The 14,942-nt window shown below is 35.9% G+C and overlaps 1 pseudogene; it reads right to left on the bottom strand.

Moving 5' to 3' along the window:
• LOC127429638 (diacylglycerol kinase beta-like) overlaps positions 1 to 14,942 on the bottom strand; it is a 71,689-nt pseudogene that overhangs the window by 50,200 nt on the left and 6,547 nt on the right.

The following is a 14,942-nucleotide window of genomic DNA, read 5'->3' as shown; positions in this document are numbered from 1 at the left end:
AGCTCACAGATTGAGATGACAGCAGAAACAGTGGGAGTTAAGATGCAGTGTTGCTGAAGTGTTTGGTGTTAATACACACAGTGAGAGAGAAGTACCTGCTGTTAAACCTTTCTGGATGTTTCTCTCTCATAATGCAGAATCGATGGGCAGTGGAGGCATCCAACAAAAAAAGAAAAAATAATTCAGATGTTCTCCATGTTTACTGAAATTCCATCCTTGTGAGGGAGATCGAGTACTGCTGTAACCCATTCTGTGTTTTTCTTTCTTTTTTTGGGGGGGGGGGGGGGCTATTTACCTAATACTTGGATATAATATTCCTATATTCATGTGCTACATATTGTAGTAGTTTGAAATCAACTACTTCTCCCTAAACTGTGTAAATTAGGGTCAGATAAAAAGAGTGAAGTTATAATAAACTACTGCATTACTAGAGTGGGTTGTAACACTAAAAGAAAACATAAAGGTTTAAGATTTTGTGCACTGATTTATTTGGTAATCAAATTTACTTGTTCAAAAATATTGTTATGCCCACCCCCATTGACCTTCAGTAAAAAAAGAAAAAAATCTGTGTTACTTTGGCCCCATTCACTACCATTGTAAGTGCCTCCAAAAACTGTGTTTGTGGTAATCAACATTTTGCTTAATGTTGTACATTTGGAGGTAAATGAACCAGGAATTTTCCGTTAATTCAAAACAGCAAACAAAATGATCTCAGTCACAGAATAAATAAACAAAACATAGGCTAACAATTTTAAACATAACAGACAATGCAAATGTATTAGTCACTCTTACAATTATGGCAAATGTCGGCCTATACACTATCCCATTTTGTGCAGTCTTCATGGGCCCAAGAAATGCTCTTTGGAAAGTAGTGTTACAGCCCTTCCTGTCTGGTTAGCCATGATAGTTATATTTTTTAAACGAGAGAACCTGCTGATTCATATCTGCTGATTCATTTCTATCATATAACATTCATTAACATAAAATTTTACTCTCTTACCTCAACATTGTTTGCTCTATAAATCCATAATTTTTTATGAATGTTTGATAGCGATTTTCACCCCTGTAGCTAATTTCTAAACTGGTGGTGTTACAACTCACACCGGTTCCCCCTATTCCATGCACTGGATCTGCATGAGCTTTTGACAATGGTTCGTTAAGAGCTTTTGACAAATTACACTCGTGTGTCAAATACTCTCATCATTAGCTGTGCATCTGGGCCTTAAAATCCTGAAATGATCAAAACAGCTGTGTGAACATGAAAAGACAACAGACTGAGGATTTTATTTAATCGTTTCACAATGGTTTTATCATGGACCATTAGCTATAAACAAAAGCTCCACGTCAGAGGCGTCTCAGACAGAGACATGTGTATTTTAAAACCAGATGAATGTATTTTAAAACCAGACAAAACTCAGACAAATGCTCAAATTCCTCCCCCCCAAACCAAGCTCCAATTACAGGCCTGATCGCCCTTCCACACTACTGGAAACAACTTGGGATCCATGCATATGTATGCGTTTTAACAGATAAGGTATTTGCGATTCTTTGCTGGGGCTCTAGCCAACGAGTATTGACAAGTGGACTGAACACATGATTCGGCTCCTCTACGCAGGCTAATTAATCAAACACATCTCACGTAATCAGAGTTGCAGAAGTAAACAGGATGCAGTGGCAGGCCGTGAATTTAAAGTCTAGGTCTTCAGTGTGATTCAAGCCATTAAACACAGTTTCACAATGAAAAAGACATCCTATGCCTTTGGGCATCATACATTATGTTGCAGCTAACTAGTAATAACAACTGACATTTTAAAACACGTCCATGCACGAAAGCCAGAACTTGAAATGACACTTTATGCTCAAGCAAGCCTAATTTTAACTGCAGCATGAATGTTTTGTGAAATGAACATCTCCCGAACAGACATTAAAAAATCATAATTTTTCATATGAATCTACCAAGGAGGTCTATAATACCTGGAAAAATCTATCTAATAATGTTTGCGATTTAAATGTTGCTTGCAATAAATTTCATTTCGTCAGTGTACACGGTTATGCTGCGTTCCATTCAAGTTGGATGAGGGATATTCCTATTTGATATCTCCGACCATAAATGAATTCCATTCCCTGATATTCGGAACTGCAATGCTCCCGTTAGCTTAGCAGGGGTTTGACTTTCATTAGAGATGTCTCCTAGCAACCCAACTGATAAACAGTGCTGCAGCGCTAGTATTTGTGCTTCAGGTGTACGATTATCAAAAGAGATTATAATGTTTTATACACCTGTTTCTGCAAGCATTTGTATAAATAAAGCTTTAATATCATGTAATGTGGAAACAAACTCATTTATCGATATTACTTAATAAAGTGAATGTTTATCACTTACTTTGTATATCTCCCTGAGTGTCGACATGTTTGTGTGACATCATGCCCCTGCATCTCAGCGAAATCAGGGTTGAGAATTTCTGCACGAGCCTACAAGTTGTAATTCTGACTTAAAGATGCATTCCATTGCACTTTTCCTAGTAGGAAGTTGTAAAATCTGACTTTCCGAGTTGAATGGAACGAAGCACTACTTTTCAAAACTTGATCCGACACTGAATGCTCAAGCAACATAATTTACACTTAGAAAACTCCTGATGTTGCTATAACAATGCAAAAAGCACTAACCAATTTACTTGAAGTGAAAATCAGTCCTCCTTTCCTGTTTAATAAATTAAGCAATCACACAGTAATGCAGAACATCTCGTGTTTTTAAATCCATAAGGGTCTCTTTCACAACGGCGATAGCGGCAGCTTGATCTCACGCTCTTCGTTTTCAAATTACGTACATCACTTAAAGCGTGATTGCATCACTCAAGGCCAGCTAGAAGGCCTGGACTGGGACATATCCTAAAGATCACACCCACCAAGAACAAATAAATCAATCTGATTGGCTGATGAATCTGACAATCTGACTTTAGATGCGCATTAATTTGCACTGTTGAGGGATTCTGTGGAAATTCTGAAAGCCTGAGGGGGTGGAGCTCATACTCACGCATTGCTTCAGGCATGTGATTTGTGAAACAGTTGTCACACTTGTAAACATCAAGGAATAAATTCTGACTAGATAAACTTTTCATTTTTCTCTATTTGGTTGTAGATTAATTAAGAGTGGAAAGCGATTAAAAATACATAGGCAAAAAGGTGATTGAGAATGAAAGGATGAAAAATATTTATTTATTTGGCATGTTAGGCCAGCAGAGAAGGCTTTGCTGGCCCTGAGAATTTGCCACTGACAGGATGCTGGCGGTTCTACATTCAAAATCTACTTGGCTCATACATTTCTAGGTCTGTGGCTAACTGAAGAAACCACTGTATGTTTAGCTTACAGGATGAAAAAAAAAAAAAAAAAAAAAAACAGAATTTGGTCAAAAAAAGCATTTAGAAAGGTTTATCTAAAAAAGAGTCGACTATTCTGAAGATCATACGTTCAGAAAAAAAAAAAAGTACAAAAAACAAAACTATTTCTGAAAATGAAAAAAAGTGTAAGTGAACTTGGGTGTGCTCCAGAAAGAGAAAAGACAAAACTTGCAGAAACTTTTTTCTGTTTTGTCTTCCTCCAAGAGGGCCTCCCTATCTTTCCCCCAAGCCTTTCTGAATTGAGCCCCTCCAAAGAAACCACCTCCACACAGAAGACACCCCCTGCTAGCTCACGGCTATTTTGGAGCAAGCCAAAAAAATCAATTCCTTCACTGTTGACATCTTTTAAAGCTGCTGTTAGATGAAGACCAAAGGGAGGCACCGGGTCCCACAAGGTTTTCTTCAACGCTAAACAAGAAGAAAGGCTAAATGACAGGTGTATCTAAAAGATTGTATTTCTCTTTTCTTACAAACTGCACAATAAATAAAAACACGAGAGCAAAGGTATGGTCTCCCCTCGGCCTGGCTCTGGTTTGATGCCAGCGCTAAAATGAAGGCCGCTTTCATGGAGACCATATCGAGAGACGAGGGCCATGATTTCCTTTCATTGACTCTGAAGTCAAAGTTACACCAGTCCGTCACTCGATATATTTAATCTGCCATCGTCCACCCCTCCCCAATAATTACCACTGCAAAACTCCCATCCCCAATTAATAAAGGGACATGTGTAATGTTCTCCCATAGTTCAACATTTAGTCCAATTATGGCTTGTCCAGCAGATGATGTGCCTTCACCGGGAGAGTAATGACTTTGACATGAGCACAGGGTCATTAGAAGTCAGACTACATGATCTTAGGCGATCCTGTGTGATTAGGGACTGTCTCTAGCTTCTGGATTTGACTGAAATGATAACACCCTCTGTCTAACAGAAAGGGATATTTCAACTTTGGTACTTAAATGGTACTTAATTACCCAAAATATGAGTTGACAAGGCAATCGGTCAACGAGACAGGGCTTAATATGGAACAGCTTTGATTTGAAAGGTTTTTTTGATGTGGCTCTTCAACAAACGTTCCTAATAGCAATTGCTTTAAATGTGATGTTACTTTGATCGATGTTGTTATTAAGCATTATCACAAAAGCAAGAGTGCAGTTGAAGCGAACAAGATACATATCATTTTGCGTTAAAGTTTATGTTAATTTAGATTTACGCTAATTAAAAAGTTAGGTATCACTGTAATTAAATTAAACTCTTATAACTTCTATGTGATGCAAAAGACTTAAATTACCTCCCTTCTTTAAAATGTTTTGAAAACCATCTTGTTTAAAAACAGCTGCATTTGTTAGCTGCTAAGTTCCTTAGTGCAACATTTTGTATACATCATTACGGAAGACATTGTTTTTCATTTGCATAATTTACAAAGTAATTATGAGCATGACTTGCTCTGTAATCTCTATTGGTTTACAGTTGTTATTAAAAGGAATTTGTGTTTTGATGTAAAATGTGATATGAAAAATAACACTTGGTTCCACCGAGATTTGCACTTCTCCATAATCCAAACAAATAACTAAATTTGTCAACACACTGGAAATTAAATTTCATTAACACAGTACTGAATAGAAATAGGCCTTGTTATTACTAGATCTGACTGGATCTGAATTGAACTTGATTATTGTTCTGTCTTATACTCTAGTACTATGTACTACAGTATATGTGCTATACAGTACACACACACACACACACACACACACACACACACACACACACACACACACACTAGAGTGCATAAGTTTGCACCCCCCTAGAAGAATCTGCAAGACGTTTATCATTTCCCTGAAAACAAGAGGGATCATACAAAATGCATTTTGTGTTTTTATTTAGTACTGCCCTGATCAAGCTATCTGACATAACAGATATTTACATATATTAAAAAGACAAAATAACTGAATTTACACAAATTATCATGTTCAAAGGTGTAAATCCCCTTGGTTCTTAATATGGTGTGTTGCTTCCTCAATGCTCAATGACTCTTTGTATCTTTTGTTATAGCTGTCCATGAATCCCTGCTTTGCCCTGAGCAGTGAAGCTGCCAAAACTTCCAACAAAAATCCTACAGGTAATGCAAAGAACTGTAAGTTCTTTGCTTTCCCAGCATCTTCCGCACATTTTAGTCTTTCCTGACAGTGGCAGCTTTTGACACTTGAGGACAACTGAGGGACTCAAATACAACTATTACAAATGTCCACTGATGCAGAAGAAAGCAACACACTCTACTGTATTAAGAACCAAGGGTATGTAAACTTTTTAACAGAATTCTTTGTGTAAATTGTTTTTATTTTGTCTTGGGGAAAATACTATATGTACATAAATATCTGTTATGTTGCTTCTGAAGTGAAGTATTAAATATGTTAATAAATATGATATTTTTATCTCTAGTATCTGTATAAATTCTGAAAGGAGTGTGTAATCTTATGAGACAAAAGGGGTATGAATACTATTGCATTCAACAGTATACCCACACTAACATATACTGTATATATTATCTGAATTTTTCTCAATTTCGAGCATACAGTATTGTCTTGATGTGAACATTACTGTATATAAACATTTAAAGTTTAGTTTACCCAAAAATGAAAATTCTGCCATCATTTATTCTCATGTCATTCCAAAAACATGAGTTTTTCTTTCCGTGTATCACAAGATAAATTATTAGTGCTCATAGTTATAAGATTTAATTACAGGAATGTTGATGCTAATCTTTTTTTCATGCAATGAAAGTGAAAGGTGACTGAGGCCTGTCAGTCCCGAACTTTTTGCCTAACATCTCCTCTTGTGCTTCACAGAAGACAGAAAGTCATAGAGTCTTGAAACAACATGAGGTTGAGTAAATGATGACAGAATTTTCATATTTAGGTCAACTGTCACTTTAAATTTGTATTTACAAATTTTCATTCAATTTAACTTACTTAAACTAAACCTTTATGATAAAAACATGAAAACCTTTTGAAAAAACAAAAACCTTTATTATCATGTATCTCTCGCTCCCTTGCATTATGTAAATGTGATCACTGGACTGAAAGTTTCATAAATCAAAACGTATATCCCAAAATTCCCTTATTAACAAGACATTGACTAACATTTGTGCAAGCATGTCTCCCTCATTACAATGTCTTATTCCTTTTTCCTAAAGACGTGTACATATCTAAAATAAAACAGAGCCGTCAAACCCGTAAATGTCAATTACCATATTTCCCTTGACATTTCTGGATAATGGGTGACATGCAGTCGCTGTAATAAGCATCATTAGATTTCAGACGGCCCAAGATGCATCAACACACGACGTGCCTGATCGCCGTGCGGTAAGACGAGAGCCCTGTAACATCTGCAGCATTTTTCATTGTCAATTGGCAAGCTTTGCTCCTCACCGCAGTGATGAGCAATGACTTTGTTAATGTAATAGAATGCTCTTGGCATTTCAAAAAGCACTCAGCCCTCTTGATTAGCTCGTTTAGTCTTATTACTTAGGGGCCTTATATACTTCTTCATTCATAAACTCCACTCACAGACATCACATACTGAATTTTGGTTATGGACTAGACTAGTGCACTGGCCAGACATGTATTTGTTAGTCTATGTCTGTTTGTTGTGGGTCTGTAGTATATATTTTGATTTTGATTAAATACATAGTCTAATTTTCTTGTACAGTGGCTCTAAAAAGTTATTTTTCCACAGTGCTCTCTCATATATTTTTCTCTTCTTTTAGTTCAATAGGTGCGTAGATCTAATAGGCATACGTCATATCCTGATGATCTGCATGCAGATGATAAATTTCTATCACTTTATTACATGTTATGGGGAAACATGTAACATGTAACAAATTAATACAAGTGTATCATCTGTGTGTGGATCATCACCTCTGTATATGACCTAAAAAGTACTTTGACACAAGCCAGACTTAACAATATATGGATGCCATTGCATTAGATAACTTTCAAAAATATATTTTAAGGAAGATAGCATGACATATTTTTCAACATTTCACAAAAAAATAAGTAAATAATCACACACACACACACATATATATTTATATATTTAACTTATATAATTTTTACTTATTTTTTGTAAAATGTAAATATATAATATATATATATATATATATATATATATATATATATATATATATATATATATATATATATGTTGGTGAAAGGTAAAAGGCGACATCAGTTGTTTGCAAATGCCACTTGGTTTGATATTTTCTAATCTCATGTAATGACATTCATACATTTTTAAGTGTGACTTGAGTATCCAAACACTTTTTGGGGCCACTCATATAAATGTTACATGTGGATGAGAAAAGGATCAATATTTAAATCCTTTTTTACTATAAATTCTCCACCCTGCCCAGTAGGTGGCGATATGCAAAAAATATGAGTCACCCAAAAAAAAAAAAAAAAAAAAAAAAAAAAAGAAGGACTGTTAGGAGATAAGAGTGCAAAGGAGGGCTGGTGAAAGTAGACATTTATAGTAAAAAGGGCTTACTGATCTGTTTCTCACCCACACTTATATCGCTTCTGAAGACATATGAGTCTTATGGATACATTTTATGCTTCCTTTATGTGCTTTTTGGAGCTTCAAAGGTATCTTAATCATTCACTTGCATTGAATGGACCAACTTAGATATTCTTAAAGAGATCTTTGTTTGTGTTCCGCTGAAGAAATAAAGTCATACACATCTGGGATGGCAGGAGGGTGAGTAAATGATGAGAGAATTTTAATTTTTGGGTAATCTATCCCTTTAAACAGGATGTGTTCATTCAATGAAACCACAAGTTTTTATTTTTACTCATATACAGTATTTTAAAATTAGAAGGATTTATAGTGCCACAACACAAGCAATGCAAATCTAAATACTGCGACTCACCATGCCAGTAGAGAAGTAATTGTTTACGATGCTGTATGGGGCTGGATCTCCTCCCCCTTCTTTGTCTAGTAGAGTGATGTCAATCTTCTACCTGTCCAACATCACTTCAGAACTGTTCTCAATATCCTTCAGGATCTTCAAAAGATTTCCTCCCTCGTAGCCTAAAATCCAAAGGTCACACTACAGATCCTCAAACTACACTGATATGGTGTACCTAGGTTTGGCTCCAAAGGGCTGCTGCTATTTATACTCCATGCACTGCTATGACAGAAATATTTTGTTTAAAGTAGTCATAAATGAGAATATGATATGCAAACACAACGGCATTAAAAAATAATAGTTATACTGGTACAGTAACATGACTCCACATGATTTCCAAAAGCCTCACTTACATGGCACCATCAAATGAAAGAAAAATCAAAATCACTTAAATTACCTCCACCAACGCAGGAACCTGGCGAGGTCATTTCCTGTACCATAAGGAAGTATACACAGGAGGATCCTGTTCAAATTGGGACACTTTTTCCATCTCACTGCCAAAAAGTGGCATAATTTACTTTAATTCACCCTACATAAATATATAGTACAGTCAAATCCCTATAAATGTACCTTATTTCTCCCTATACAGTATGTGTATGTACATCAAGGTCCAAAAGTCACATTGAAAATGAGATTTTGGTAATCTCAAACTTTGCAGTAAGGTTGTATTCATAAATATTAGTTAAATACATTAGTTAACATGAACTAACAATGAACAACACATTTAGAGCACTTATAAATCTTGGTTACTGTTAAATTGAACAAATACTAATGTATTTTTAAAATGAACAGTTCTATATGTTAAATGCATTAGTTAATGCATTTTACTAGCGTGGACAGTTATTAATTTTATTTTCCTAAAATCAACAAATATTAATAAATGCTGGGGAAAAAATATTGATCATTATGATTTAATAATACCTAAGGCATTTATTAATGTTAACAAATTCAACTCATTGTGCTACCAAGATTTGCTTTTGTTTTTTCATTTACACCTGCATTTATTTATTTTTTTAATTATTATTATATAATTATGAAATACAAAATAGAAGCATTTTCACTGATGGTCTAAGGGTTTTGGACCCCACTGTGTATGTATATCTGTATGCATATGTAGAACTAAATAAATGGCAATGACCAAAACACAAAGCTCACAAATTTGTATCCACTCTGGAAGCATCCAAACATAAAAATCTATTCTCCTGTCTTATCTATGGCCTTATCATTCTCAACATTTTCCGGTCTATTACTCGCATTTTGTTTTGATTGAAAAAAATGGAGGCAATTTTTGACAAAAAAGGACTAAATGAGGACACAGTCATCTAAAAAAATCACATGCAGAGTTTTTTCTCCAGATGATATAAGTAATATGCCATTTCTTGAAGAAAGATAATCATCCTATTTGCTGCCCCTGAAATACAGGTACGAATGTAATAGCTTTAGTTCTGCAAAAAAATAAATATTTGACTATTTCACCAGATATAACAAAATCACTTCTGTATAAAAATGAAAAGAAAAAAAATGCATGGGAAAATGCATTTCTTACAGATTTTTTTTTTTTTCTCAAGATGTCTTTAAGTTATAAAGTTTACTTTGGCTTGCTGTTTTTATTAAGCCTATAATAAAAAAACTTCCTGGATTTAAATTTACAACAAGGCAACAATATGGAAGCCTAGATCCACATGACTCCAGCTTTTAAATGACCTAAAGCCCCGTTCACACCGCCAGCGACATCGCGCGAGACAGCGACACCATCCCATTCATTTTCAATGAGAGCACAGTGACGTCCGGTGACACGAGCTGTCTCAACCATTTGATCGTCATGGGGAGTGACAAGACAAGTTGAGAAAATTTTAATTTTATGCAAATGACGAGCGACATTTGCGAGCGACTACCAATGAGAGTGAAGACAGAGGAGCTTACGTCATCTGTCTCCAGGCAGGGGGAGTGTGAGATACTGGAGTCGACTCGAGTGCAGGCAAGACGGAGGAAAAAAAAAAAGTTTCTGTGAGCGATTTCACTGTTCTATATCATTTGTCTATAACCATATACATAGTTATGACCTAATAAAATAATGTGTAGAAACCGTGTCGGTATTCTGAGTGAGTTCATCTTTTTAAATGATATGATGCATTAAGCACTGCTGCAGGTTATATAAAACGCTCTACCATGCAGAATGTGCATTTTTAGAGGCAAAAGAACTGATTCCTTGTAAAATGAGTATGATATCTCAGTTTTTTCGGCAGTATGATCTGTAAACAGCATTTCAAACACTACTATGGCAGTTGTGCAGTCCACCAATAACGTTAGAGCGGCAGCAGCAGTAGGAACACCCACCAGTGACACAGATCGCAAAGTCTAGCGACATGCCGCCCACGGTGTGAACGGGGCTTAAGAGATCACTCATACATTGTGAGGCCAAAGCAAACAAACAAACACTGAGTGGGCGTCTTACAAGACAGAAATTTTAATTTACTCAACTAATGGCTCTCTGTATTCTTTACCAAATGACCAGTGCTAAACATTTGAGTATTTTGTGTTTCAATATTCAAAGAATCTGAAAACACCAATAACGTCCAGGATTTAGCCAACGCTACCATCTCCAACACAGGCCGAGACTCTGAAGTCTGGAACATCCCGAAAGAAATGTAATTTGAAATGAAGAGTGTGATTGGAATCAATAATATCCCATGTGTTAGTCATTCATCCATCCATCCATCCATCGACTCACGTACCCACCAATCTATCAATCATTTATTCAGCCATAAACCCATCCATCCATCCACCTTTCCACCTATCCATCTATCCATCCATAAACCCATCCATCCATCCGTCCATCAATCTATCCATCATCCATCCATCCATCCACAAACCCATCCATCCATCCACCTTTCCACCTATCCATCCATCCATCCATCCATCCATCCATCCATCCACAAACCCATCCATCCATCCATCCATCCATACATCCATCCATCCACAAACCCATCCATCCATACATACATCCATTCAACTATCCATACATACATACATCCATCCATCCCTCCATCCATCCAGCTTTCTACCTATCCATCCATCCATCCATCCACAAACCCATCCGTCAATCCATCCATCCAGACATAAACCCATCCATCCATCCACTTATCCATCATCCATCCATCTATCCATCCATCCACATATCCACCTATCCATCCATCCACCTTTCTACCTATCCATCCATCCATCCATCCTTCCACAAACCCATCCATCCATCTATACATCCACCTATCTATCCATCCATCCCTCCATCCATCCATAAACCAATCCATCCATCAATAAACCCATCCATAAACCAATTCATCCATCCATCTATGTATAGTATGGCACGCAAGCACTGCAAATCAAATTAAACAACAAAAAAAGACGACTGATTACATAAAAAACTTAACTGTAGATGTTTAAAAATGAAGAAACAAACACCTAATTTGCTCAAATTGTGTTTCACTAGGCTGTGACAGATAGGATAGCACATAGCCATAACTGAGTCACCTTGAAAAAGCAATAAGACATTGTCATCACTTGACTATGCCAAGGTTATGCATTATTTCAACAGATGCAACCGTGAATGCATAAAATCTAGATCTTTATTTTTCAACAGCAGAAAACATCAATACATAGGCTATAACTGGCCTAGTCAGAAGGACTTTAAAAGATGTCATAATCATTTCAAAAGAAAATTGGCTGATAAGGTCACTAAATGGTGTGTCTTGGCATTCAGTGGGGTGTATTTATAAAATTATCGCAACCCAGAAAAAAAAAAAAAATTTGATCAGAGGTGCAGGAGGACAAAAACCTGCCTTTATGCCCGTCACATTTAAAATTTCCACTCAGGGATCAATAAAATCAATAAAGGTCCATTTGTCTTGAAAATCATCTTTAAAAGGTGAAGTGTGTCATTTCTGTACCATTAGAATAACCAAACTGTATTGCAAAAAAAGAATGCGTTTTCTGAAAAGAAAAAAAAATTCCCACCTCAAACTTATGCAATTGGTTCAGCCAGTGTTGCTACCTCAAGCTGTAGTTGGAAGCAATGTTCTGATTTTGACATTGGAAAAAAAATAAGACAATTTTCTATTAAGATTTAATGTTCCTCTAATGTTAATCTCGACACAACAGTAATGCACAAGGTTGAAAGATAATGTAATCTACAGAGTTCTGTATAACTTCCATGGCAACATCTCACAATTACATTTTTGCTTTATTGCTCTGTAGAAATGAATTTTCAAAATATAGCTTCATTGAATATTGTCACAACCCTGACCGCTGTGAAATTAACTCAAAAGTGACTACATATCTGGCATACTAATCACAAATTCAGTCACTCATCACAGAGCCTCATGGTGGTGCTTGCTTGATTGACACCACTGTTGGTATGTGTGATCACACAAGGCCATGAGAGTGGAAACACACTAACACTAACATGTATCTATTATTACCAGCTGACTGTCAGCACTGGAGACATGCACACACTGCCTTTTCTCTGCTGTGTTTGTGATGGGGGAACTAACCCTTTAATAGTGTTTGCATATACAGCTAACACAGAGAGGCAGGGGACTCTTGCATGAATTAGTGTGTTATTACCAGTCAGCTTCTGAATATACAATATACTGTTAACATTGGGTTGAACATTTTTGTCTAAAAGGAATAGTTAAACAAATAAACAAAAAAACTAATTTAATTCTGCCATAATTTTTTTCACCTCATGTCTTTCCAAATATGCATGACTTTCTTTTGTGGAACACAAAAGAAGACAATTTGAAGAATGTACTGGTTAATTTTTCCATGCATTTACAAATCAGTAAACCCCTTAAATGTTTATCTGTTCCTCACATAAAGTTATTGTAGACTATGGGTTAAAATTAAACTTGGAATACAGTATAGTGCACAAGTTATATGGACCACTTAGTGCTTTTGCATCCTTTTTGAAGCTTGAAAGCTCCAGTCACCATTTTTTGTAATTGCACAGAAAACAGCAACCAGTACTTTTTTCAGAATTTCTCCTTTTGTGCTCCACGAAAGAAAGTCACTCATATGGACACAAGGGTGAGTAAATGCTGACAGAATTTGACAGCATATTAATTTACCTGTTATCACCCTAAGCTGAGAATGTGACAATACATTTCCCTGAAGTAGACTGTAACTCACCCAGGCATGGGGCCGTTCTTGGCCAGGTTGTACACTTGACGTGGGTTCAAGAGGTATTGGAATTTTCGAAAGATCCTAGCCAAATGGACATGGCAGAAGTTAGGAACAAATTAACTTCCAAATTTATCTAGTCACTTCTTTTACAACTCCTGAAACCCTTGGATTTGAAATATAAGATATAAAAGAAAAAAAAAGAGTTTAGATGAATACACACAAAAGAAACTGTGAATTTGGTCATTTGGTCACCTAATAAAATGGAAAAGCTATATAAAAACATATTGGCCACCAAAACCAGCTCATCAACATGGCAAATGCTCCACTGTGACCTAGGATCTGACTGGATCCTTAAGATGTCAAAATGGAATTTGAATTAAAACTGACCTAATTAGATCCTGCTTTTGGATACAAAAAGCTCTAAATGGATCCAAAGAAAGACAAAATTAGAATTTCAGTTGCAACTGCTCTGGCAAGATTCTCCTTTAAGATCCAAAAAGCTCTACTGAGATCTATAGGATGCCAAAAAATGAATAATCGGATTCATAGGATGCCAAAAATGGAATTCAAATTGGAACTGATCTGGTTATCCATTCAAAAATTTATATTCTGATCCATAGGATGCCAAAAATAGAATTATAATTGAAACTGACCTGGTTACATCCTCCTTTAGGATCAAAAAACTCTAATCGGATCCATAGAATGTCAAAAATGTAATTCAAATTTAAACTTATCTGGTTAGATTCTCTTTAGGATCAAAAAAGCTTTGATAGGATCCATATGATGCGCAAAATTGGATCCAATCTGGTTAGATTGTCCTTTAGGATCCAAAAAGCTCTGATTGGATCCACAAGATGCCAAGAATTTAATCAACAGAATTGAAGTTAATCTGATTTGATTTTTATTTTTGGTCCCAAATAGTAGAACTTGGAATTGTAACTGGAAATTTGATACAAAAACATTCTATCTCAACCACAAATGCATCCAGTATATTGCTCAATTGACTGATGCTGCAGATGGTATGCGGTTGGTATCAAGCAAACTGTAGTGACTGATAATACAGAATGACTCAAGACTGCAAAATATGCAGACTGACTCAAATGTTATATGTAAATAACTGGGTTGTAATCTTCTCATTAAGAGGTGACCACATCTTTATCAGTTCTCACCACTCTCCCTGTTTGCCTCCACATTTAGGGTTGACAAAAAATCTCATCAATGGATGAGATCTTGCAGACAATGTATTCTAAAGATTTGAGTAACAGAGAAAGCATTGTGAGTTACAAGGATAGTTCACCCAAAAATGAAATTTCTCTCATCATTTACTCACCCTCATGTCATCCCAGATGTGAATGACTTTTTCTTCTGCAGAACACACATAATGATATTTAGGAGAATATT

This window comes from Myxocyprinus asiaticus, chromosome 39, assembly GCF_019703515.2.
Source record: "Myxocyprinus asiaticus isolate MX2 ecotype Aquarium Trade chromosome 39, UBuf_Myxa_2, whole genome shotgun sequence".
Classification (NCBI taxonomy): domain Eukaryota; kingdom Metazoa; phylum Chordata; class Actinopteri; order Cypriniformes; family Catostomidae; genus Myxocyprinus; species Myxocyprinus asiaticus.
The sequence above is the reverse complement of the archived record's forward strand: the minus strand, read 5'-3'. Positions and strand labels throughout refer to the sequence as shown.